The sequence below is a fragment of the Mus musculus genome, chromosome 10 (assembly GCF_000001635.26).
Source record: "Mus musculus strain C57BL/6J chromosome 10, GRCm38.p6 C57BL/6J".
NCBI lineage: Eukaryota > Metazoa > Chordata > Mammalia > Rodentia > Muridae > Mus > Mus musculus.
The window spans coordinates 72,619,334-72,643,854 of record NC_000076.6 but is presented as its reverse complement, the minus strand read 5'-3'; the positions used below and the strand labels follow the sequence as shown (position 1 = coordinate 72,643,854).

Sequence of the window (24,521 nt, the reverse complement as noted above, 5' to 3'; positions counted from 1 at the left end):
TTATACTGGGCTTTGCCTATCAGACGAAACTGTCACAGATTATAATCCAAAGCAGACTATCTCTGGAAGATCATCTGCTAGTTATTAGCTTGTCCTATTGTGGCTCCTGACAATCTTCATCTGTTTTAAACAAAAGTTAATTTTATCCCCTTCTTTGACATAAATATTGCAAGCCTTTTTCTGTAGATTCTGGTAGCACAGCCTTTAGCCAGGTTGTTGGTCCTGCACCAACCTCATTGTACGGCCTCATTATATTTTGGAACAGTATCATATAGTTAAGATTCATAGCCTGTATGGAATAAAGCTATCTTCCACAGCAGTTTTCTTTTTTTAATTGTAGTAAAAACATAGCAAATGAAACCTCACTCATAGCAAAGGTCTGAGCTAAGTTTCTGCTAACTCCCTGTTCATGGTTGCATGGCGAATGTCTTGAAGGTTCTCATCTTTTGTAATTGACCACAGCTAGTAAATAGCAACTTCTCTTTTCCTATTCCTTCAGTCCCTAGCAACAACCATTCCACATCCTATTTCTAAATGTGTAATACTTTTAATGTACCCATATAAGTGGAATCATAAAATATTTCTCCTTCCTATGATGATTGTACTTCACTTATTATAGTGACATCATGTCGTAGGACACAGAGTTCCCTCCTTAGGCTGAAAGTCACATGTCTACCTGGGTAGTACTTGATTACTCTACTTAGAATCACTTGAGTATTCTGTCCTGCTTGTTCTTGGTTAATGAAGTGGTATTTCTTGTTTTATTAGGAGATGCAATTTCATTATCTAATTTATTTTATTTTACTAGGAAAATGCATTATTGAAGAACCCTAAAATCAAACACTAATACACAGACAAAAATTAGTACCAGAGACATGTGATATGAGAAGCTCCCAGGACACAATGTGGAAAATGCTCAAAAGTGGGGAGATGGGACCTGAAGAGACCACCTCCAGTAGATAGACAGGACCTCCAGTGGATGGTGACACTAACCCACCTTCAAAATTTTTGACCCAGAATTGTTCCTGTTTAAAAGAAATGTGGGACAAAAATGGAGCAGATACTGAAGGAAAGGCCAACCAGTGACCGACCCAACTTGGGATTCATCCCATGAATGGACACCAATCAAACTCTAACACTATTACGGATACCATTGCTTGCAGAAAAGAGCCTATCATGGCTGTCCTCCAAGAGGCTCTATCAGCAGCTGACTGAGACAGATGGAGACACAACCAAGTGTTGGACTGAGGTCAGCGACCCCTATGAAAAATGTAGGGGAAGAACTAAAAGAACTGAAGGGGATGTCAACTTCAAAGAAGACCAACAGTGTCAACTAACTTGGACCCCTGGTAGCTCCTAGAGATTAAGCCACTAACCAAAGAGCATACAAGGCCTGGTCCAGGGCCCTGGCCCCACCCCTCTCTGGCACATAAGCAGCAGAGGACTGCATTATCTGGTCTCAGTATGAAAGGATGTGCCTAATCCTTTAAAGACTTGATGCCCCAGGTAAGGAGTACCCTCTCAGAGGTGAAGGGTAGGTTGTAGGGGATGGAGAACTCTTGAATAGGGGACCAGAAGGAGGGCAGCATTTAGGATGTAAATAAATAAAATAACTAATTATTTTTAATGATTTAATAACATTAAAAAAAAAGACTGAAGGCCAAATGCTTCTGTGTATCAGGAAACAAATTCATAAACTCAATCGACTTCTTGATGAGAAAGAAGAAAGGCCAGGATGCGATGTGTTTCTGTGAGTTGGCTGTGTAGACTAGAAAAAAAATAATAGAGAAGTGGTGACCATATTTAAAATTTCAATGTAACAACACATAATGAGATGTCACTTACTAAATTATGCTATGTTTTTATGAAAGAACTACACAAAATGAATGTCACAGCCCCTAAATGAATAGCAAGGGCGATGGGAAATGCATGTATTTCTCCTAAAAAAAATAGTACAAATTCAAACTAGACCTTATTGAGTCATTTCCTCGAAGCAAAGAAACCCAAGCTTGCCTTTGCTGTCTTGTATTTGGCAATCACGTACTTACCCGTCACGCTGATAGGTTTGTAGATTTGTGGAAACACATCAAGAACAAGAGCAGAAGGGGATACTCAAGCCTTAGGGATGAGGAAGAGGAGGTGGAGCCTGGGATGTGCAGGGATGCCTTTGATTACATCACTGCTTTGCTACATTAACCTTAGCCTTGACACTGTAAGGAGGTAATGCTAAGTTTGAGAGAGAGAGCACACCATGAATTACCAAAAGACCAGCACACAGCATCCACTCCGATGCATTACTTGAACAGGCTGAAATGGTTTAAGTGTAAAATGAAGGAAACAATCTCACTGACTTTTACAGCATCCTAAACAACTGATAGGGTCTGCACTTCTTGTTGTTGTTGTTGTTTATGTAATACTAACATTTTTCCCTTCGAAATATCAGAGTAGAACTTAGCGAGAAACATACTCTGAAATTTTGGGACACGATGGTAGAGCTTGAAGCAGAGAGATCAACCATCTGCTGCTAAGCTTGCCTCCAGCCAAGGGCAGCCAAGGACACTTCCTAATCCCTATAATGTTCAATGTCTCATGAAATATTTTTTTCTACATGTGCTTAAATATTTATTTAAGCAGGAAAGCTAGTGGCTGGCACATCATTTATAATCATTCAGACTTTTAAAAAATTCACCCACTCAAAGGACAAAGGGTAACGAGTAATGTGTGGCAGGGATGGCAAACACTAACCACAGACACTTTCAGGATAAACAAACAAACAAACAAACAAACAAACGAATGAATGAATGCTCACCACAAAAGATGTCTCTCCTCTTCTTGATTCTCCTTCATTCCCCTCCTTCTCCTTCTCTGCCTTTCTCTTTTCCTCTCTGATTTTCTTTCCTATGCCAGTGTCTCCTAAATTTCCCCAAAGGAAAATTAAAGTCCAAGTTAAACAGGATCTTACAATCTATCTTTAATTATAGTTTTTCATAAGTTCGTGCCTAATGTAGAGTTTAGATTAATAGTTACTTCCCCCAAGACCTGATCATTGAGATCAAATGTGAAAATTATCCATTAGTTATTATTTTCCCACACTGGGCTGTCGAAATTGTCTTAGAGGATCTAGGGCCAATACAACCTCCTTGTGAGAAGCAATAATACTGTATTCAGGAATGGAAATTTTTTCTTGTGTATTTGTGCAAGTTTTCTCTTATTAATAACTGAACATGTCCCTTGGATGAGGTAAAGAAAATATTATCTTTATTCATTTTGAGGAGATTGGAGACACACTTCAAAAATTACATACTGCATATATTGATATGGTCAGTCTACATGGATGTGGTTGGTCTACATCAATGTAATCCTGAAGTGATCCCTGTGTCTGATGTGGTCACTCTCCCACTCTCCATTGATGTAATAAGTCTACACTGACATGGTCACTCCACATTGACATGCATTGTTCATTTAATTCAGTGGATGAAGAGTGAGATGTTAAATAGGAATAAACTATTGTAGGCTCTAAGCAATGATGTAGCAGTTCACTGATGTCAGTAACCATCTTGTCTCTGAATAGGGACTCACAGCTCTGTTAAATTGAAGGCAGCAGATCCTGGATACCCTTTGGGACATCACTTGAGACTGAGAGATAGGAGTTGCAAACTAATGGTGACTCAACATGTCAATTGAAGAAGTTCCTTTTGGTGCTTCATCTGTGTGGCTTGCTAAATTTGAACACTGAAAATATGGAGTGAGAATGTCAGGAGATAATTTTTACAAAGGACATAATTACTATTTTGCCCAAAGACACCATTTTCCAGATCTTTGCTATCCACAATGAACCTTTAATTCTAAGCCATAAAGTCTTAAATGTTACTTACATACTAAAAATGATGCTATTTATGTAAATATTTACTTTAGTTTTGAGTGCATAAAAATGTATCCAGCTGGGTACATATATGAATTCATATATTGTGTATCATTCTCTCTGGTAATAAATGCCAGAGTAGCCTTTTACAAGATTTGATCAACTCTAGGTTTAGGTGAACACAAGTACCTAGTTATTTGATAACTACAAATAAATTGACTATATAGTATCAAATGAATGTGAAATTGCCCTGACACCATAATAAAAAAGCACCATCTATTTTAATAATATACTACAACAACAACAATAATAATAGTGAGAGGTACTTCACTTCATCCTGTTATTCCATTGTACTTGTAAAATTATGAAGCCATTTTGCCACCTTATTTTTTGTAAGAATATATTATTTGAAAATTAATATACTTTCCACTAAACAAATATTTATGGGGTACAAACTCTCTGACAGTTGAGATAGATATTTCTACCAACAGCAGGTTGTATACACTACTCTTGCCTGCATATGGTTTAGGATATATATCTTATATAGGAATAGGGTTTCTATTCCTGCACAAACATCATGACCAAGAAGCAAGTTGGGGAGGAAAGGGTTTATTCAGCTTACACTTCCACATTGCTGTTCATCACCAAGGGAAGTCAGGACTGGAACTCAAGCAAGTCAAGAAGCAGGAGCTGATGCAGAGGCCATGGAGGGATGTTACTTACTGGCTTGCTTCCCCTGGCTTGCTTAGCTTGCTCTCTCATAGAACCCCAAACCACCAGCCCAGGAATGGCACCACCCACAATGGGTCCTCCCACCCTTGATCACTAATTGAGAAAATGCCTTACTATGGCTGGATCTCATGGAGGCATTTCCTCAAGGGAGGCTCCTTTTTCTGTGATAACTCCAGCTTGTGTCAAGTTGACAAACAAAACCATCCAGCACAATATAGTAATAGATTTCAAGTAAGTAGATAGGTGCATGTAGAAGTACAGGTTATAAAGACACCAATAAAATTCTATAAAAGCCAGTGCCAAGGGAAGCTCCTTTATATCAGGCAGGCAGGGAAGGCTTCTTTGTGGTAGAATTTAAGTATAAATTCTAGAAGGATAAGAAAATTTCAGACAGGTGAATAATGAGAGGTACATTTGAGGGCCAGAACATAGTAGGTGTGGAACAGAATAATATTAAGAAAAAGAGGGAGAGGAGGAGGGGGAGGAGGAGGGGGAGGAGGAGGAGGAGGGGGAGGAGGAGGAGGGGGAGGAGGAGGGGGAGGAGGAGGAGGGGGAGGAGGAGGGGGAGGAGGAGGAAGAGGAGGTTGGTCTGACATATTTCCAGTGTGCTTTGCACGTGTGCAGAGAGGGTAGTGAGAACATTTTTAGTGAGGAGCTGGATCATATGGAGCTAATAGGCCATAGGCAAGGCGGAGTTCATCAAGAAAGGACATATTTCCTTAAATAATTTCAAATTAAAATTAGCTGCCAGGTTACTCCATGAAGAGAGATAGTAACTGTGATTCATATATGCCGTCCTTACTTATGGCAGGGGTAAAAGAGATGATAAATAAATGCTGGGAGATTTGTGAGTCTGACTGACCTATCTTTTTGTCCTAGACCCACTGAAACCACTAAGGTCAAAGGTTACCAGTTTGCATGTTAATCTATTCATATCACTGCACGATTTAATACAGCGATGCTTCTTCCAAATACTAGGAGGATGCAAACTACAGAGTTATAGATAAATGCTAAATCTAATTCCTGAAGTAAAACTTCCTCAGAGACGCAAAATGCATCTAAATGGACAGAAAATAAATCCTATAGACTAAGAAGCAGGGATTTTGAGGCTGAGGGACAAGTCAAGAGCCTCCAACCCAGGCTTTTGAGCTGGGGTGAGGTGAGTTTGTAAAGTCCCTCAACATGTTTTCCTGAGTTCACCTTAGTCAGTGCTGGGGAAAGCTTTTATTGTGGAATTAGTCAAATCCATTTTGTATTTACCAGTCTAGAAACAGTCTGTGGCTGTGAGAAGCAGGTCTTTGTCCCAATTTTCACCACAATATTAGTCACATAGTTTTTGCATATCAGAGGTCAAAATCATAAAATTGATCTCAATGGTCTTGAAAATGCTGCTGTGGTCATAATTTCATCAACTGACCTTAAGTTGCAACTGGAGATGAAGCCTCCTACAAGTGGGTAATCATGTCAGTAAATGAATCTTCCTTTCCTTGGAGTGCTACCAGCTAAAACTCTCTTTAGTTACATTTATTTACTTATTTCTTATTCATTTATTTTACATCCTGATCCCAGACCCCCTCCTCTCAGATCCCCCACCACACACATTGCCCCATTCCCCTCTTTTCTTCTCTGATGAGGGGGAGCCAACACCTGGGTACCAACCCATCATGACACATCAAGTCACTCACTACAGGACTAGTCACATCCTCCCCCACTGAGGCCAGACATGGCAGCCCAGTTAGGGGAACAGGATCCCCATGCAGGCAAAAGAGACAAATCCCTCACTACAGCTGTTAGGGGGACCTTCTTGAAGACAAGCTGCACATCTGCTATATATGTGCAGGGGGCCTAGGTCTAGCCCATATATTCTATTTGGTTGATAGTTCAGTCTCTGGGAGCCCCGAAGGGTCCAGGTTAGTTGACTCTGTTGGTTTGCCTATGGACTCCCTAACCCCTGCAGGTCCATCAAGCCTCTTCCACAAGACTTCCTGAGCTCAGTCTAATATTTGGCTGTGGGTCTCTGCATCTGTTTTGGTCAGCTGCTAGGAAGAACATCTCAGAGGATAGCTATGCTAGGCTCCTGCCTACAAGCATAACAGAGTATCATTCATAGCATCAGGAATTGGTTCTTGTCCATGGGATGAGTCTCATGTTGGGTCAGTCATTGGTTGGCCATTCATTCAGTCCCTGCTCCCTCTATGTCCCTGCACTTCTTGTAGGAGGGTAAATTTTGAGTCAAAGATTTTATGGAGCTATAACTTTCTTTAAAAGCCAAATGCGTGTAGAAATGTTGATTGTTTACATGAGAGTTCTCTCTCTCTCTCTCTCTCTCTCTCTCTCTCTCTCTCTCTCTTCATTTTTTTATTTCTCTCTTCTTACAAAATATTTTCATCTTTCTTCAAGAAGGAAACTGTTATGTAATGAGTCAGACAGCTTTGTAACCTCAAACAGTTCTTCATGCTTCATGGTTTTAAGTAGTTTTATGAAAAGTCTAACAGTTTTTCATTAATGTGGAGTACACTTCTTAAGAAACAATAACAAAATAAATAGGACTCCTGCAGATGTTCCTGGAGTCAGTTTTCTGAGTGGCCACATCCTTATGTCTCTTTATCTTTTCAGTCTTTCTACACTTATATTTCTGACTCTACTTATGTAGAGTTCTGTGTAAAACATGCCAAGGATCACTATGGTAACCAAGATGCAACATAGAACACAAGAGGCCTGCAATAAGATAGTTGATTCTTTTGTACCTTTCTAGACTTAATAGAAAATATTTTAAAGATTAATTATTATTAATAATATCACACACACACACACACACACACATACACACAGTTGTGTGTGTATGTGTGTGTGTCTACCACATGTGTGAGAGTACTTGAGGACACCAAAGATGTCAGGTTCTTTTGGAGTTTCAGGTAGCTATGTGTAGCCAAACCTGTGTGCTGGGAACCATAGCTGAGTCCTCTGAAAGAGCATCAAGCACTCTTTATTAATGAGCCATCTCTCCAGACCAGATAGAAGATATTTTTAAACTATCCCAAAGCTTATGTGGTAAGGAAAAATCTGTCATCCCGGCACCAGAGAGATCAAGACAGAGGGATCATCCTCTTTTTTTTTTTTTCCTGTAGTTCTTTTGAGCTTTTATCAGTGGTTCATTGGCAATTTGTACCAAGACTTGCAGTGCAGTCTCAGAAATGGCAAGTCTCAACTGCAGAACTAAGACATCCCAGGAAAATATGATCCGTCTAAATCACACCATCCTACACTCGATCTTACCTTAACCTGCCTAAAGGAATATGCTTAAGACCACACATTGCTTTTGTTTTCTCTCTCTTTGAAAAATTATTTGTGAGTGCAGCTAAGACTGTCTTCCTGGGTTCACAGTCAACAAAAGCCAGACGTGGACTCTACTGCACTGATTGGCATTTTAGAATGAGTGCATTATTAATACACAGAGAGCAAAGCGCATCAAAAGCTTCTGCCATTGGCTCTCTTCTTCCTTAAATACATTGTGATTGGAAGGTAGTCATAAAGCGAAAGCGTGTGGCATCACGTGAAGGTACATGTATGTGTATCTATGTGTCCATGCGGTTTGCCATGTCCACAGCATCATTTTATAAACAGTGCCTCTGCTTTATTTTTTTTATGCAGCATGTAGAAATGCATAACTGTTTGGTCAGTACTTGATAGAAAGTAATTATAACTGTAGGTTGACATTTGGGTGATGAGCTTGATACTCCTTTTTTTAAAATTAATTTACCTTTTCACTTTCCAAGCCAATCACCCTCTTCCCCATCTCTTCCCAGTCTGTCCTTACAAATCCCTCCCCCTCCCCATCCCCTCCTTCTTCTCCCAGAGAAGGGGAAATTTTGCCCCCTTTGCTTACCTCCCCACCCCAGGACATTAGCCACAGTAGGACTAAGTTCATTCTTTCCCACCAAGGCCGAACCAGTTAGGGGAAGGGGAGCCAATGGCAGGCAACAGAGACAGTCTCCATTCCAACTGTTAGGGGACCCACATGAAGACCATCCATCATCTTGATACTCTTAAGAAGAAAGCTTTGTCGGAAACAACCCCTTCACCAGGACTCTCATATGTCTCCGCTCTTAGAAGGATGTGAAGTGGCAGGATAAGTAACATTGTTTTAAGACAAATGTGAGTGTATATTTTAAAATAATAGGTGAGAAGGATGTCCACAGCACAATACTTACAACCTGTGGGCATTTTATCCTTTGTGGCAAAGGGAATTTTACAGATACAATTAAGTATCATACCTGAAATGCCCCCACAGGGCAACTTCCTTAGCATTTATAAACACAGTAAAGAGATTCTCCTGTCTCATGACCCAGCCATATGTGAAAAGCCTCCAGTTAATAACGAAGTCCCAGTGGCTCTGAGGTCTCAGTAAATGGGTTTCATAGAACACAGTCATTGTAAAACAAAGCCCTAGTCAGATTTTAGTAGTCACCTGGAAAGCCATAATACCCAAATTATAAACCACTAACTCCCCCATCTACACACCTACTTTCTATCACAAGAACTAGTCCACAACTTGGCAACCAAAAGGTAACAGGCACTCACTCGTTCACTATTCTATACGTTTGTAAGCCCAGACTAGACGTCGGTGAGTCTTGTATATAAATAAGAAGTACAAGTAATATAAAACCCAACCATGGACCCTGCTTCAGATGCAGGGCAGAGGAACGTGACCCATTACAGGACTCTGAGGACAGCCATGGCTGAGACAACTAAGAGATCAGGCTCCTGTTTTCCACAGGATGAAGTTTGTGAGGAAGTTCAAGAAAGGTTACCTTCAGAAGACGCTGTAATTCAAGTAAGAGCACCCGAAGGCTCTAGTGAGCCCTCAGCCTCATTTATCACTGCTGGAGGGAATGAGTCAGCTCCAAGTCAGCTCACAGATAAACTCATTCTGAGCATTGGCTGCAGTCGGTCTGCTTTCTGTGCATTGGTGACTTCACTGTAGCCTCGGGCAGCTTCTCCAGCAGATTCCAGGCAAACCGGTAAAACAAGAAAGTGAAATCCTATTCTTTGCTGGGATTAGGAAGATATCTTGGTACCTTTCCTGATGTCTCCTCAAGATGCCTGCAAAATGACTCAGGCTTATGATAGAGGCTGACTTTCAAATGGCAGACACGATGATACTCTGGTCAGATTTGTATTGTCACCTCGACTGACCGAGAGTCAAAACTTCAGCTTGGAGCCCTTGTCTCTGACATTTCTTAATGTTGGGTTGTGACCTGGAAGTACAAGCCAAATAAACCCCATCTTGTACAAGTTTTTTCATCAAAACAGAAAAGGCACATGATGATTTAAAACTTATTTTCTCTACCTTCTATCATTCCTAAGAATTTTGAAGTAAATTATGGAAATAATAATGTTTAATAATTTTATAAGGACAAATATACACACACACATAAGTAAAACCTGTTTCATATACCCTTAAGAATTATCAACTCCCAGCCAGCCCCATTTTCTCCCTATCTTTTGTACTTAAAACTTATCTCAGCTCCCATATTATTTACTTTACAAAATATAAACGTGTATATGTATAACAACAATACCCTTAAATAGCTAAAACTGTAAAAGCTGATTTATTTTCAGTAAGCTTCTTCGTAGACCTCTCCAAGTCTCTAACTGTAACAACTTTGTTAGGTGCTCAGCAGGCCACGTTGACTCTAAGATGTCTGTGTGGAGAAGGAGGGAGATTTCATCATCAGATACCTTTCCCTTCTTGGATGGTGTGGATGAATTATACTGACTGTCAACTTTGTCACCTTAGAGATAAATCTCTGAGGGGTTTTCTAGATTAGTTTAGCCAAAGTGAGAAAGACCCACTATCAGATAGGAAGGAGAAAGCTATCTCAGTACCAGCGTTCAACACTTTCTACCCCTCGAGCTTTATTTGGTGCTGGGTCACACCCAGACCTCCTAGGGCCTGTTAGGAAGCCTGGCCTTCACTGACAGCAGGTTCCTTGACGGTGGACATCCTGGGCAAGCGCTCTGCCAAGAGCTACATCCTCAGCCCCCAAGAGACTGGTTTGACCAGTGAAGATGGTTTCCTCACAGGAGAGGTGAAAGCAAAGAACAGGAATAATGTCCAGATTAGCCCTCTAAAAGCAAGACTTCAGAGAGACTGGAAGAAACAAAGGAGCAGCATCCTAAACACCAGGCTTCCCCAGACCTGGTGCCACAGCCTTGAATCACCACAAAGATCAAAAGCTTGTCTAAGACTATAGGGATCTAATTTGCTTCGTGGACTGCAGACTTACTAGCTCAGCTGTGTCAAATATGATCAGATGTGAGTGGAAATTTGAGGAGAGTGATTTTGTTGTAGCCAAGGGGGAAAGTCAGAGAAAACTATTTCTTATTCAAAAATATAACTGCAACTAGATTTATTTTTCCCCATTTGGATTTTAGTTTTGTTTAGGGCCCAAAGCTAAAAGCATGCTCCTGTGGTCTGAAGAGAGTTATGTGGCCCGTGAGTGTGTGGGAAGGAGTTAAAAGTAGAGAATAGCAAGCATCCTTGCATCCTTGGAGAAGCAAGGGAAGTTGGGCAGAACTAGAAAATGTTCAGCCGAGAGAAAGCAGTCAGTGGCTTTTTCTTTGTGGCACTGACAGGATGCTGTTAAACTCTTCCTTGAAAATCAAAGGTCTGGGACTGACAGGATCTGCCTCTGGTGGAAGGTTTGGGTGGGGGGTGGGGACTGGGGAGCTCTGTGCTTTCAAACACCAGCAGGAATGCAGTCTGCAGTTTGGGACTGGAACATCTTCAGGCTGGCCTTAGACTGGAGTTAGGGTCGTAGTGACGTCATCTCATCAAAGTGCCTTGAGAACAGCATTACCTCCCTAAAAGGCTCTTTGAAGGTAAATGGACGCTGTAGCTCCGGAAGCCGGGGTTGGGGGTGGGGGGTGGGGCGGTGGCAGGGAAGCTAAGTAGTCAGTGGAGGATCTATTTGACCTGTCTCAAGGAGAGCATATGGGAATGGTCTAGAGAATAAATATCTCAATAAAAGAATGAGCCTGTGTGTCTATCAACATATTAAGGAGTAATGAAAATGTGGCCTACGTACTTTTATTCAGACAAAAAAAAAAAAAAAAAAAAAGAAAGAAATGCCCTTTCCAGGGGAGGCTGCTGTTGGAGTCCATCAGATTAAAGAAAAGAGTCAGACGCTGACAGACAAATGTGGGATGTTTTCCCTCATTTGTGGTTTCTAAATGTTAGCAGAAGCATAAAACCATCGATGTACATAGGGCACGGAAGTACAAGCGAGACCAGGTCGGTGAAGGTGAGTAACAGACCCGCAAGGGAGAAGAAAGGAGGAATAAGGTCACAGCACGGGAGGTAGCTGTGGGAAAATGACCAGAGGCAGGAAACTCTCAGGCCTTTTCCATACTTGGAGTTCCCTTTGCACTCTGGGAGCCAGAGGCAAAGCAGGCAGAGGCAGAGGTGAGGGCGGTTGTAAGAGGAGGAGCCCTGCAGGTAGGTTTATGAGCCACAGGCAAGGCCCATACAGGGCTGATTTTAGGGTTCTGAGGGCAGGGCGGGATGCAGGGATTTTGAAATATAGTAGTTTCAACCTCTCCCCCTTCCCCTAACCTCTCCCCCCTCTCCCTGTCTTTCTCCCTCCCTACTTCCTGGTCTTCCTTCCCTTCTCTCTTCTGTCTGTCTGTGGTCTGTCTATCCTTCTTCCTAATGGAAATTTCCACACTGGTTGAAGCATTCTTTACCATCCCAGCCACAAACCGAACTTCTTTGTGATACTCTGGACATTTTAGCCAATGATTAATGGTTCCTGATTCCACACCTGGTTGTAGCTGTGCTCCAGTATTATTATAGTGCAGACTGTAATAATAATAATAATAATAATAATAATAATAATAATAATTTGTAAATCATCAGGATTCGGTTAGTTAATAAACAGTTTACCCAGTCTGGAAATATATGAAATATGTGAAATTGCCTGGTATAGTAGTGAAAATGAGATGTACTTTGATGATAATCATGTTGGTAATTATACTTTTTTTTTTTTGGATAGTCTTACCAGCATAGTGGTACACACTTGTGCTATTAGCACTCGAGTAGCTGAGGCAGGAAAATGGTAGGTTTGAGGTTAACTTAGGTTACACAGCAAGCAGTGCTCTCCATGTTTTTTTTAACTGTTCTGCATGGTTATCATAAACTTTTAGTCATCAGGTAAGGTTCTGAGAGCTCTTTCTTGAAGTAAACACTATGAAATTCGTCCTGTAGTTGAGGAAACCAGAAAAGAGAAAAGTAACTTCCCAAGTTAGCAGAAACAATAACTCACAGAGCTCAATTATTACACTAATGGTCTCCATACCCCATCTTGACTTTGCAATGTCCCTGACTTAGGTACCCATGTGGTCTTTCTTTCTTCTTCCTTCCTTCCTTCCTTCCTTCCTTCCTTCCTTCCTTCCTTCCTTCCTTCCTTCCTTTCTTCCTTCCTTCCTTCCTTCCTTCCTTCCTTCCTTCCTTTCTTTCTTTCTTTTTTTTTTTCGATATAGGGTTTCTCTGAGTAGCCCTGGCTGTCCTGGAACTCACTCTGTAGACCAGGCTTTTTCTTTTTAATATTCATAGTGACATCCTGCATTTAGCAGAGAATAAAAAGCTGAGAGCCACTCTCAAACACTGCGGTATGAGGCCTAGAGACCTTCACTGTGAGCTATCTACGTCACAGATAGAGACCTTCACTCTGAGCTATCTACATCACAGAGTAAACTTGGAGTATATTCTCCTATGGTTAGTCATAGCTGTGAATTTTTTGTATTGGTGGGGAAACTCTGGCTGTTTCCTTTGCTGTGTTTGTGAGAGTGTGTGATGTGGGCTCTTGTAGGTGTTTGTAGCTGTGCACAGGTATGTGTGCACATGGATGGTAAGGCCAGAAGATAGCCTCTGGTGTCTTCCTTCAGTGTCATTCACAAAGTCTCTCAGTGACCTGGATCTCTCCAAGGAGACTATGCAGACTGAGCAGAAAGTCTCAGGGATCCACCTTGCTGTGCAGCCCCAGCACTGATAATATAAGCATATGCCACCATACCTAGTCTTTTTACCTGTACTCTGGACTGGAACCCAGGATCTATTGCTTGCAAAGTAAACACTTGACCACCTAAGCTATCTCCCAGGCATATTATTTTAAATATACTACAACTCAAATACTTTTATGTACAGAATATAAAAAATGTTTTATTTATATTCTATTATCTGCTAAAATCTTCAGTTGTAATTATACTCTGATTGTTTATTTGCAAAGGACGTGTGTATTTAAAAAATAAACTCAGTAAATAAGTAATGCCGGATCATGGCAAATTGTAACAAAGACTTTACTTGCTTATCCTGGAGTAAAAATCCTATCATTTGAAGGTCAGAGAGCACATTTGGAAGGAACAAATATCAAGAACAAGACCGGGCAGTTGAAAATTAAAGCCCCATGCAACACCCAGTATGACATTTTAGAAGTCAAATGGAATACAATTTAGTTCAGACTGGACAGCTATTGTCAGCCTGGATCGCTGTTTGATCTGCAATTTATATTGAGTTGAAGCAGAAAGGATTTTTTTTTCTGCCTCAGCTTCTTGGCTTTTAACACAATGTTTCACAGATGTCTGACCTTTGGGTTTTAATGTGATAATGCGCTCCCAACTGACAAAAAGACCGAAAGCTGATTGTCAGAACAGAAGTTGTTTTTCAAGGAGAATGATCCCAACTTGTGGACATAAATGACATCATGTATTTTTTTTTCCTTTTCAGAATGCCTAGGCACATCAAATGTCATCGTCCTGGGAGCATTTCAAGAATGGTAGGTAAATATAAAAGGTGGCGTGTGTTAAAGCCCTAAACTTGTTGCAGTTATTTACTTAAGGAAAAAAGAAAACCAAAAACGTTTTTTCCTCCTTGGGAAGTGCTGTACTTCTCATCTTATGAGCCTTGTCCTATCTTCCTATCTTTTGGAGTTTTATTGTTTTGCTATACCAGGGCTGGATACTCTGCTTAGCCCTGCTCCCATCAACAAACAGTATTTACCATTCTCACTAGCTATCTGTCCTAAACTCTGCTTACCTTCTCTCCGATACACACCACAGGCTCGTCTTTGCTGACAGCTTCCAGCATTTTGTCATAGATTTCCAAACTGATAACAATGAGAACAAGGTCACCTCCATTTTCTGTGACCTTGACAGCTTTTCCTCTGGTAGACCGGATGTTGTTAAGAAGCCATGTTTCTCTGGAGGAACAGAACCATAGAATGTCTGTGAACAACAAAAAGGGAACTACTAACCCTTTTGTAGGACAGCATCTGAAGGGGGCAACATGGCTGTCTTTACACTGGAGCGTCTGAGAACTCAGTAACATCAGTCCATAAGTCTGGAAACTTCCACAGTCTCAGTCTGCTGTTAAGGATCTGGATACTCCCTGGGGAGTCGCTGGTCTTAGAGGAAGGCCAAAGCAGCTGAGTTCTAATATGAGATGTCAGTGTAGGGTGGTTCCAGTGCCAGGATAGGTTCACTCATCAATAGGACCTTAAGGGGAAGCAGTATTGCTTTCCCTTCTGATATCTTTATATCTGTACTGTATCGAGAAAATGCCATCCAGCTCTGGGGAGAAGACCTTACCCCCTCAGGCATAGCTTCCTGAAAATGCCTTCACAGTCCCATATAGAAAGGCTGTCTTAGTTGATTCTAGATCCAATTAATTAACAATCGATATCAGCTTCCCCAGGTAGGTTTATGAGCTGCAAGCTTGGTACCCACTGGGTACCACTATTGAGCTATTAGAAGCATCAGAAGAAAGAAATTTTGTTGCAAGGCATTTGGGCCACAGGACCTCTGCTTCAGAAGTTTGGACTGCTCAGCTTGTAAAGGGGGCATGTTGTCCTGTGAGTGTATTGTTCTTAAGAACGTCACATGCCAGAGTGAATCTGTCACTAGCATAGTCTCTTCAGCATGAGGCAGGCTTCATTTCTCAACTGAGTTGTCTCTCCATGATAGCCTCTCACTACTACGCAGAAGCATGGGTGTATGTATCCTCCAAATATAAGAATGGCGAGCCTGAATTTCAACGTACACAGCTTCAGGTATTGTGCTACAGCCTCACAGTGAGCCACAACGATGTCAAATTGCCTCATATGGGAGCGGAAGGTTTTGAGAATACTGTTGAAATCCTATGTAACAACATCTCAGGATTGCTGATGATGTATTTGGACATGTGTGTATTACATTTTGAGTGAGAGTCCATGATCTGTTCTTTGAACATCTTTTGGAGATTCAGAAAGTAAGAGCCACACGTCTTTGGACCATGCTTACGACCGTTTAACTGTCATTACAATTAGATAACTCTCTTCATTTTTGCTTTCTGTTCTGATATCTCAGTGATGTTTCCCTTTAATCCCATCACTACTTACTGTCCTAATTCCTTTCTCCTCTTTCAGTTGTGTCTTTCCTTGGTTCTAGAATGTCTTTCTCTACCTATAGAAACCCTTTATCTCTCCCTTGGTCTTTGTTTTTCTCTCAGAAGCCCACATCCACTAATTATCCAAGTCACTTGCCCCAGCTCCTTTTTCTCACCTCTGTCCATGACCTTGAATTGTGAGTCTCCCTCAGACCACCCTTCCTTATTTTCCATTTCTTACCACTCTTTCCTTCTGTCTGAAATCTTAACTCCATTTCCCTTATCCATGTCTATAGGTTTAGATTTTTCAAAACCTGCATCTAATAAGGGTACTTAAATGCTTTAACATCTCTTCTAGCCCACCACCCACAAGAGGTAGTGGAAAGGAAAGGTTAGTAGGGCAAAGGTTGGTATGGACCTCTTTAGAAATAGTTCTTTGGAACAAATCCAATCTGTGTTGTCAGAATTTCAGCATTTCAGTTCACATGAATCAGCAGCAGCAGCTCAAGCCAGAAGAAACCACAAGGCTCTGCCAATCGGTTCGAGTTCATGGAAGCGACAATAAGCCAGAACACCAGCAGAAGTTTTTTGGTGTGTTTTTCTCTATAAAGACAAGACTAATGATGACCAGCAAAGAGTGGCAAAGCAAACCAATACCACACAGCTTCCTCAAAAAAGACCAGTGTCAGCGAAGACCACTGATGACTATCAAAAGTGGCAAAGGGAACCAACACCACATAGCATCATCCACTGTCTGTGGGGTGATATTTATATCCTTTCCAAATAACATAAGTTCTCTCAAGCTTTCATTCTAGCAAAAACATCACATGGCTTTTTCCAGGCTGCTTCCAGAAAAATACCACATGTCTGTTTTCAGCAAAACATCCTCTCATAAGATAGTTTCCAGAAAAATATCACATGACACAACTTAGTCTCTTAAGAAACTAGAAATGTCTACTTCACTGTACTAGTCAAATAGCTTTGACCTTCACGTGCCCCAGTACATCCTCAGGCATGAAAACCAAGTCTCAATGGGCTCACTGGTGTATTCCTCCCTGCCAGTCCCAGAACCCAACTGTCACGGCTGCTAACCATTTTGTGTGCTATCTCAAGTCCTCTTGATTGGTGTTAACCTACAGTTATTTAGATATGAAAAGTCCTCTTCCTTTTGATACATTCTTTTTGTATATTCCTCCATTAAACCTGTTTCCCCATTTTAATGGAAGCACCCCTTATCCTTAACGTTTTGTCTGAATGAGCATCACTGCTCTCTCGGTTTCTGATGATATAGTATGCCTTCTCATCATCCTTCACCTCCTTCTTGAAACATTTCATCTCCACACCTTGAGGAGTTTCACATGACAACTAGAGACTCAGTATGTTTATGCTCCCAGTTATTTAATCTGTGTTTTATTAATATCTGATTCTAGCTGTTCCTCTATGACCCTATTTCCACCTCACCCCCACCCCCCATGACAGGTTTTCTTGCATAGCTCCCCTCATCCCAGGTATATTCTACACCTTTTTCTTCTCTACTTCTTTTTCAAAATGTCTTTCAGTTCTGTCTTAGCCCAGGAAGACACACATCGTTACTGATGGTGGTTATCACTGTGTATTCTTAAAATACCACACAGACAATTCCTATCTGACTTCAGCATTGTGTCAGATGAGGTCACAGTAGAGAGTGGAGATGTTAACACCATAGACACAGTTATGAAATGTTCATGGTACACTGAAATTATAGGAGAAGAAACAGTATATTCACTACATCTTGAATACAGGTCAGATAGATAAGACTAAGGAAATAGAGATATAAATGCTTATTTGATGATTCAGTTCCACAAGAATAGAGGTTTAGAGCATAGTTGTCACTGATCTCTTTAATGTCCCAGCACTTCCTGCAAACAACGAGGATGCCTAAGAAACTGAAGGAAAGAGTAAATGAAATGCTAGCAAGTAAGGGGCAAAAAGCCACTAAGGAGTATGGGAACTACAGGGAAGTCAGTATGACAGATTGCTACATGGAACATGGAACAGTTCACGTTAGTGAGCTCAAAACTCATAGTTAGTCAAGGCTGTGATGCCTTGCCACTAGGAAATGGCATGATGAGACTTATGATTTAGAGAAATAGTTAGAACCTGAAGAATAGACTTGACTGGTAGAGGGGGTGTGGAGGAAGCTCTGAAGAGGATATCATGGGGTACAACTGAGAAGACACTGTTGATAAACTCCCTGAACTCAGAAGAAGGAGGCATTCCCTGCACCTGGAGAACCACAGCAATCTAGAAAAGGGAGGAAAGGAGACAAGGAAAACTGTCTTTTCTCTAAAATTCAGTATCACTGTAATTGAAAAGAGGTGTTTGCAGGGCAGAAATTCTATCTCTGCATCTCTGTATGGACAGCATCACTTGGAGCCTCCATGTGTCCTTTTCACAGAAGTTACTCACAGTTAAGAGTACATCTCCTGAAACTGCTCCTCCCACTTCCAGGGAAGGGACAATCTGAGCGCTCCATCTTTTCATCTTGTCCAGAGGCAATCCTGCCTGGATTCTTACCCATTGAGTAGGGGACCTGTCCCCACGACCTTTCTTGTTTATATCCAGTGACTTGATCAGACTTAACTTTATTACCAGATTCTATCAAGAGCTGGGTTTGTTGTTGTTGTTGTTGTTGTTGTTGTTAAATGCATTCCCACCAACAGAACCTTGCTGAGCAACACCAACTACTGAGTCAAAATCAACATCAGATGTGAGGATACAGAAGCACCCATGCAAGCTCATGTGTAGTGTGATTCTATGTATGGTCACTCTCAATTACTTATTAACTGTCTCTGGTGGTCCTAGTGAGAAATGTGCCCCATGAGGTCAGATGTTTGAATGCTTGGTCCACAATTAGTGTCTCTTATGGTTGCTGGACCTTTAGGAGGTGGAGCCGCAGGAAGTATGCCACTGGGGATGGGGTTTGAGAGATTATAGCCAGACCCACTACCATAGCATTCTCTTTTTCTATTGTGCCTGGGAAAGGTTATCGGTCAATTTCCTGACCCAGTCACCTGTCATGCCATCCTTACCACTGTGGTGTTCTCTATGGAGCCACGAGATAAATAACCTCCTCCCTCAGTTCATTCTTTCTGTCATGGTATATGTCATTTATAACATGTCATGGTATATGTCATGGTGTTTTATAACAGCATCAGGGAAGTAACTAACACCTTGTCCACTAGATTGCCATATCTATTTCGTTTAAATTAGAAGGCAGTTAACGTATTAGAATATATGCATACTGCTTTAAAGCAGTGAACTCTGGACTATCACTCCTGTCTAAAAGAATAATCCCTCCGTTTTTACAATGGAAACCCTGTTTCTATTTAAACTGCACCAAAAGTACTGGGCTATTTATCAAAAGGAAATACAAAGAATACATATGATGTTTGTTAATAACAAACTGATGTTTGCATAATTCAGTCAGGCTGAAGAAAGTCACTATTAACTTGCCAGCAAACCTCGTTTGACTGAACACTGCATTTATAGAGAGGAGGAAATCAATTTTACCAGTCACAGTATATTTGGATGAGAGATCAATGTAAATTTTTGAACATGTCATTTCTCACTTTTTCTCCAGAGAAGTAAGATAAAAAATTTTCCCATTATTAACTGTCATAAAAACAAACAAACAAACAAACAAAAAAGGTATTCTTGGGATTCACTTCTGGGAGGATAGTGATGGAAGGCCAGATAGTTGGAAATACAAATAGGTGCTTGGTTTTTTTTTTTTTTTCTTTTTTTTTTCTTCTTATAGAAATTCTGCAAGTAGCTCGTTTCATGCCCTTTCTGAATAAATATTTTTTCTCATTTTACAATCATATTTCTCTTCCTATAGTGTTTTGTTCTTCAGCACACAGAAGTAACAGCCTTTTTGTGATAGAAAACCCATCTGTCTTCTAACCTAACATGCAGGGAACACTGAGCACCATGGTGACAGCCGCTGTGATTCTGTGATATCCTACCGGAGGGCAGGTGGTCAGCTAATGAGAATGGGAGCTGCTGACTGATAAATGGAGAAGATTGAGATGCCTCCCCGAACACTCCTGCACCCGCCAGAAGCCTGTGGACAGTGAGATAAGTAAACAGAAAGGGCGACAGTTGTCTCTGTGCGGGTGCCTCGTGTGGACTCTGCTTTGGGTAGTTGTCATGGATGTGTCGTGTCCTCACACTCCCTTCTAAGATAAGCAAACCTTTCTCTGTCAGTCATCCATAAAGAAATCCCAGTCCACAAGAAGTCACCGTCTCCCAAAGCATGCCTAAGAATGAGAAATATTAACAGGACAAGTCTAGTTTACATGTAAGCTCTAGCTTTCTAAGTCTAAAATCTGATAGGGCAAAAGTGAGATAGTTATTTTAATGAAACGTTTGGGTAAAATTATTAAAACAGACTATTCTACCATATTGTTAGTTAAGGTGTTGTCACTGAGGATGTAACAAGTATAAGGTAATTATGGCCTCCATGCTAAGTCTGAGAGAAGAAGAGGAAATCCCCCATGTGGCAACTACCCTCTCTGTGTACATAGCAAAGAGGTGACACACCTTCAAAATAAGTATTTTCTTTCTTAAGCATCCTACTATCCTAACCATAAATATTAAGTGTGGCTTCTGCATGTCTATTTTCACATGTCTCTTCACTCTGGATATTGGGCACTGTTAGCATTTTGTCTAAGCTCTGCCCCACAGTTACCTGGCAACAGTCAGGTAGGCCTGACTCACTATAAAAGGAGCTGCTTGTCTCCTCTGCTCTCTCTTGCTCTTGCCTTCCTTCTCCTGCTCTGTCCTCTTGTCATCGTCCCCCTCACCCCACATGCTCATGGCTGGCCTCTACTTCCCTTCCCTTCCCTTCCCTTCCCTTCCCTTCCCTTCCCTTCCCTTCCCTTCCCTTCCCTTCCCTTCTCTTCCTCCTCCTCTCTCTCTCTGTCTCCCTTTCTTCACCTCTACTACCCTCTTAACTCCCCTCCCCATGCCATCTATATAAACTCTATTCTATACTATACCATCATGTGACTGGTCCCTCAGGGGGAAGGAATGCCTCAGCATGGGCCAGTGGAGGCACCCCCTTCCCCACACCTCACCACACATCCACCAGAACATACCCCCTCTCTCTTTATCTTTTTATGAACACATCAAGCATGATAGAACATTTATCCTAGGGATTACAGATACCTGACATGTAGAGAAAGAACTCTCATAGACCGAAGTTTTAATTGGTGGGGAAACCAAGAAAAGAGGAGCAGGCAACTGTTGACTGAAGGTCATTTGGGCTGTCTTCTCTGTCTCATATCAAGTTTTCTGCTTGGTCAAGGGTCTGATAATGTGTGTTAGAACGAGGACAGAATTTTCCCATTGAGGACAAAGATAACTGTGACCAGTTTGTCTCTGGCACAGGATGGCATCACCATGTACCCAGGATATGCATTTGTGACCTCTTTTGTGCATAACAGATAAAGGACAGCCATGTTCCACAAGCAGCAAACAAGCAGAGTTTTGGTAATAACAGGTTTGAAATGGGATCAATAAAATCTGTTGTCATTTGTCCCCAAAAGTGTCCCCACTTTCTTTTCACTCAGGCTTCAGTTAAAGCCCACCCCCCTTAAAAGGAATTCAAGGAAGTCACAAATTATTTTTCTCTTCCTCTGAATATCTGGTTCTATTTCTACAAGTAAGGAAATAAGGAAACCACAAATGGCACCCTACATCCAGAATTCAAACAAACAAACCCACCAACCAGAGCTAGAGAGATGGGTTATCATTTAAGAGGTCTGGGTTTCTAGCATCTATATCTGGCTACTTATAACCACCTGTATCTTTAGCTTCTACCCTATTCTGGTCTCCATGGAACCCACTGAGTTGTAGCAAACACACACACACACACACACACACACACACACACACACACACACAGACTTGTAAGCAGATAATTCCCCCATTGAAACCTAAGTATCTTCTTCTGTTGCTTTCTTTTCCATATTTTGTGTTTTTTTTTTTTTTTTTTTTTTTTTTTGGTTTTTTGGTTTTTTGGTTTTTGGTTTTGTTTTGTTTTTCTTGATCTGGGTTTTCAAGTTTTTGTTCCAGAGGGGAACTTCCACATCTGCACAAACCTCACCTTTAATCATAAGAAACCATTTCACAGTCTGTGGACAGGAGCTCCTCCCTTGGCTCAAAGCCCCTGAGCACAAATCAGTCTTCAGAGATATTTTCAGTATAGATCCTAGTACCACGTGACCTGGGGCCAAAGAAACTACTTTGCATTTTCTGCTCAGATTGATTGATTTCATCTGATGCCAGATCTATCTGTAAATACATAGGCGGTTTTCAAAATATTTATGTGAAGGAGAGTATCGTGAATAATTTGGAAATCACATTTTTTATGTTTACTTGTTAATTTTTATGGGTCTGGTAATTGCTGCTAATGTCTTTTTTTTTTGTCCATGTTGTAATATAGAAGTTTATTGTTGCATTAGTAAATCAATAAAATAATATACAATTTAAACTATGAAAACCATGAACAGCCATCTGTTTACTGGCGTGATTTAGAATGAAAAGTCAATTGCTGTGTTTGTGGTTCTGTGTGTGTGTGTGTGTGTGTGTGTGTGTGTGTGTGTGTGTGTGTGTGTACAAGCTAGGCCTGATAGTGTAGACTAATGAGACCTGGCACATAGAAGACTGAGACAGGAGGATCATGAGTTCAAGGTCAATCTTCCCAACTTAGTGAGACCCTGTATCAAAATGAAAAGGTAAAAAGAAAGGTGCTTTTCCGTTGTTGTTATTGTTGTTGTTGTTGTTGTTGTTGTGGTTGATCTTGCTTAAAGTGGCTCGGGGATAGAGCACAAGCCTACAAAGACCCTAGATTCAAAGCCACTATCACTGAAAACAAGAAAGCTAATGTAAGCTAACTCAGGAATGAAGCTTTAGAGAAAATACTGAGAGAGGTTTACATCTCCACCAGTATTGCCCTTCAGACTCTCAGTAAACATCTTTGATCACAGCTTCCGTCTTCCTGTGTTCTTTCAAATAGCAAAGGAAATTGCACTGAGGCTAAAAGGGCCCATCCATTGACAAGATGCCTCACTCGTAAACAGGAAGTGAATGAGTAATGTGTGTGACTCAGCAGACAGAGCTGAACAAGAGCTTTAGGGTACCAGTTACAGAAACACTGTGAAACTTCAGGAATCAAAATAGAAATAGATCAGTGTATTCTTTTCTTTTTTCTTTTTTTGGTTTTGTTTGTTTTTTTATTTATTTATTTTTTCTGTTTTGTTTTGAAGACAGGGTCTCATGTAGCCTAGGCTTGTCTTTAATGACAGGCATATGCTACCATGTCCAACTTCAGGATAAATCCTTAGAAAAAAAATTATGACAGAGAAATTTAGTTGTAATTCAATATTGGTGCTTAGTTAAAATGATCATTTTTTCCTCTTGGGAAAAATGACTTATCTCTTAATTCCATACATAAAGCAAGAAAGCATGGCAAACACATATGATATTTTAGGCTTTTGTGGATGAAGAATTTACATATGAACATCTTTCTGTTTTTACAGATGCTAAACTTCCTCTCACCAAATGCCTTTGCACATACTGTTATTAGAAGCTTTGGGGCCATTACATCACATGGTTACCTCCTATGCTACTTGGCTTACACAATTCTCCTAGAGGTTAACCTTTCGCTTTTACTGTAGCAGTTGCTTAGGGAACTGACTTTGTGTTGTCTGTGGATAGGAGAATGATTCCCCTTAGACAATAAGAAACCAAGGCAACACTGAACCGCAGTCTATGTTCCTTTCCTGTAACAACTACAACCAATTATGTTAGGTACACTTCTTATTGCTGGGACAAAATACCCAAAGAGAGAAACAAAGGGAGCAAAGGGTTTATTTTATCTCGTGGAGAGCACAGTCGGAGTCCAGCATGGACTGGGAAGACATGGTGACAGGAACATGAGGTCACATTCTGCTTACTCTCAGAAGTAGAAGATGCTAGTACTTGGTTTGTTTGCTCCTTTTGAGAAATATGTCATCACCACCACCATCATCACCATCATAATCATCACTATCACCACCATCACCATCACCCAGTATTCTTTCCACTTAATTAACCCAAGCAAGAGATTAGAGATGACTCAAAGGACTGCTCCAAGTTGCATCATAGGTGATCCTACATGCTGTGGAGTAGACAACATTAATGCTCACTCTAACTGAAGTCTTAGGTCTCCCCTAATGATACAAATCATGGTCCAGGAGGAAGCATGTCACTCTCACAAGGACTCCTCATTTATACATAACCTAGAACCTGAGGAATATATGTGGTAACTGATATAGATTGTTTTGTATGGGAAAATAGAAGGGCCTCACAGTTGGGTAAGGCTAAACTTGTTGATGTGCATGCAGCAAGAAGCAGAGATTTTGCCATAACTGTTGCAGCTCAGGGAAGTGAAAAGGCAGCGCCTTGCTTTGCCTTGTC

The 24,521-nt window shown here is 40.9% G+C and overlaps 1 long non-coding RNA gene across 2 annotated transcripts; it reads left to right on the top strand.

The window, feature by feature from the left end:
- Positions 1-812: 812 nt before the first annotated feature.
- Gm34659 lies at positions 813-21,027 on the top strand. Of its 2 annotated transcripts, none has more exons than XR_871824.2 (3): positions 813-1,506; positions 14,382-14,430; positions 19,974-21,027. It is a non-coding gene; the product is annotated as a predicted gene, 34659 (long non-coding RNA). The 2 variants fall into 2 exon arrangements; XR_380569.3 differs by lacking the exon at positions 813-1,506 and adding an exon at positions 12,044-12,095.
- Positions 21,028-24,521: the final 3,494 nt, after the last annotated feature.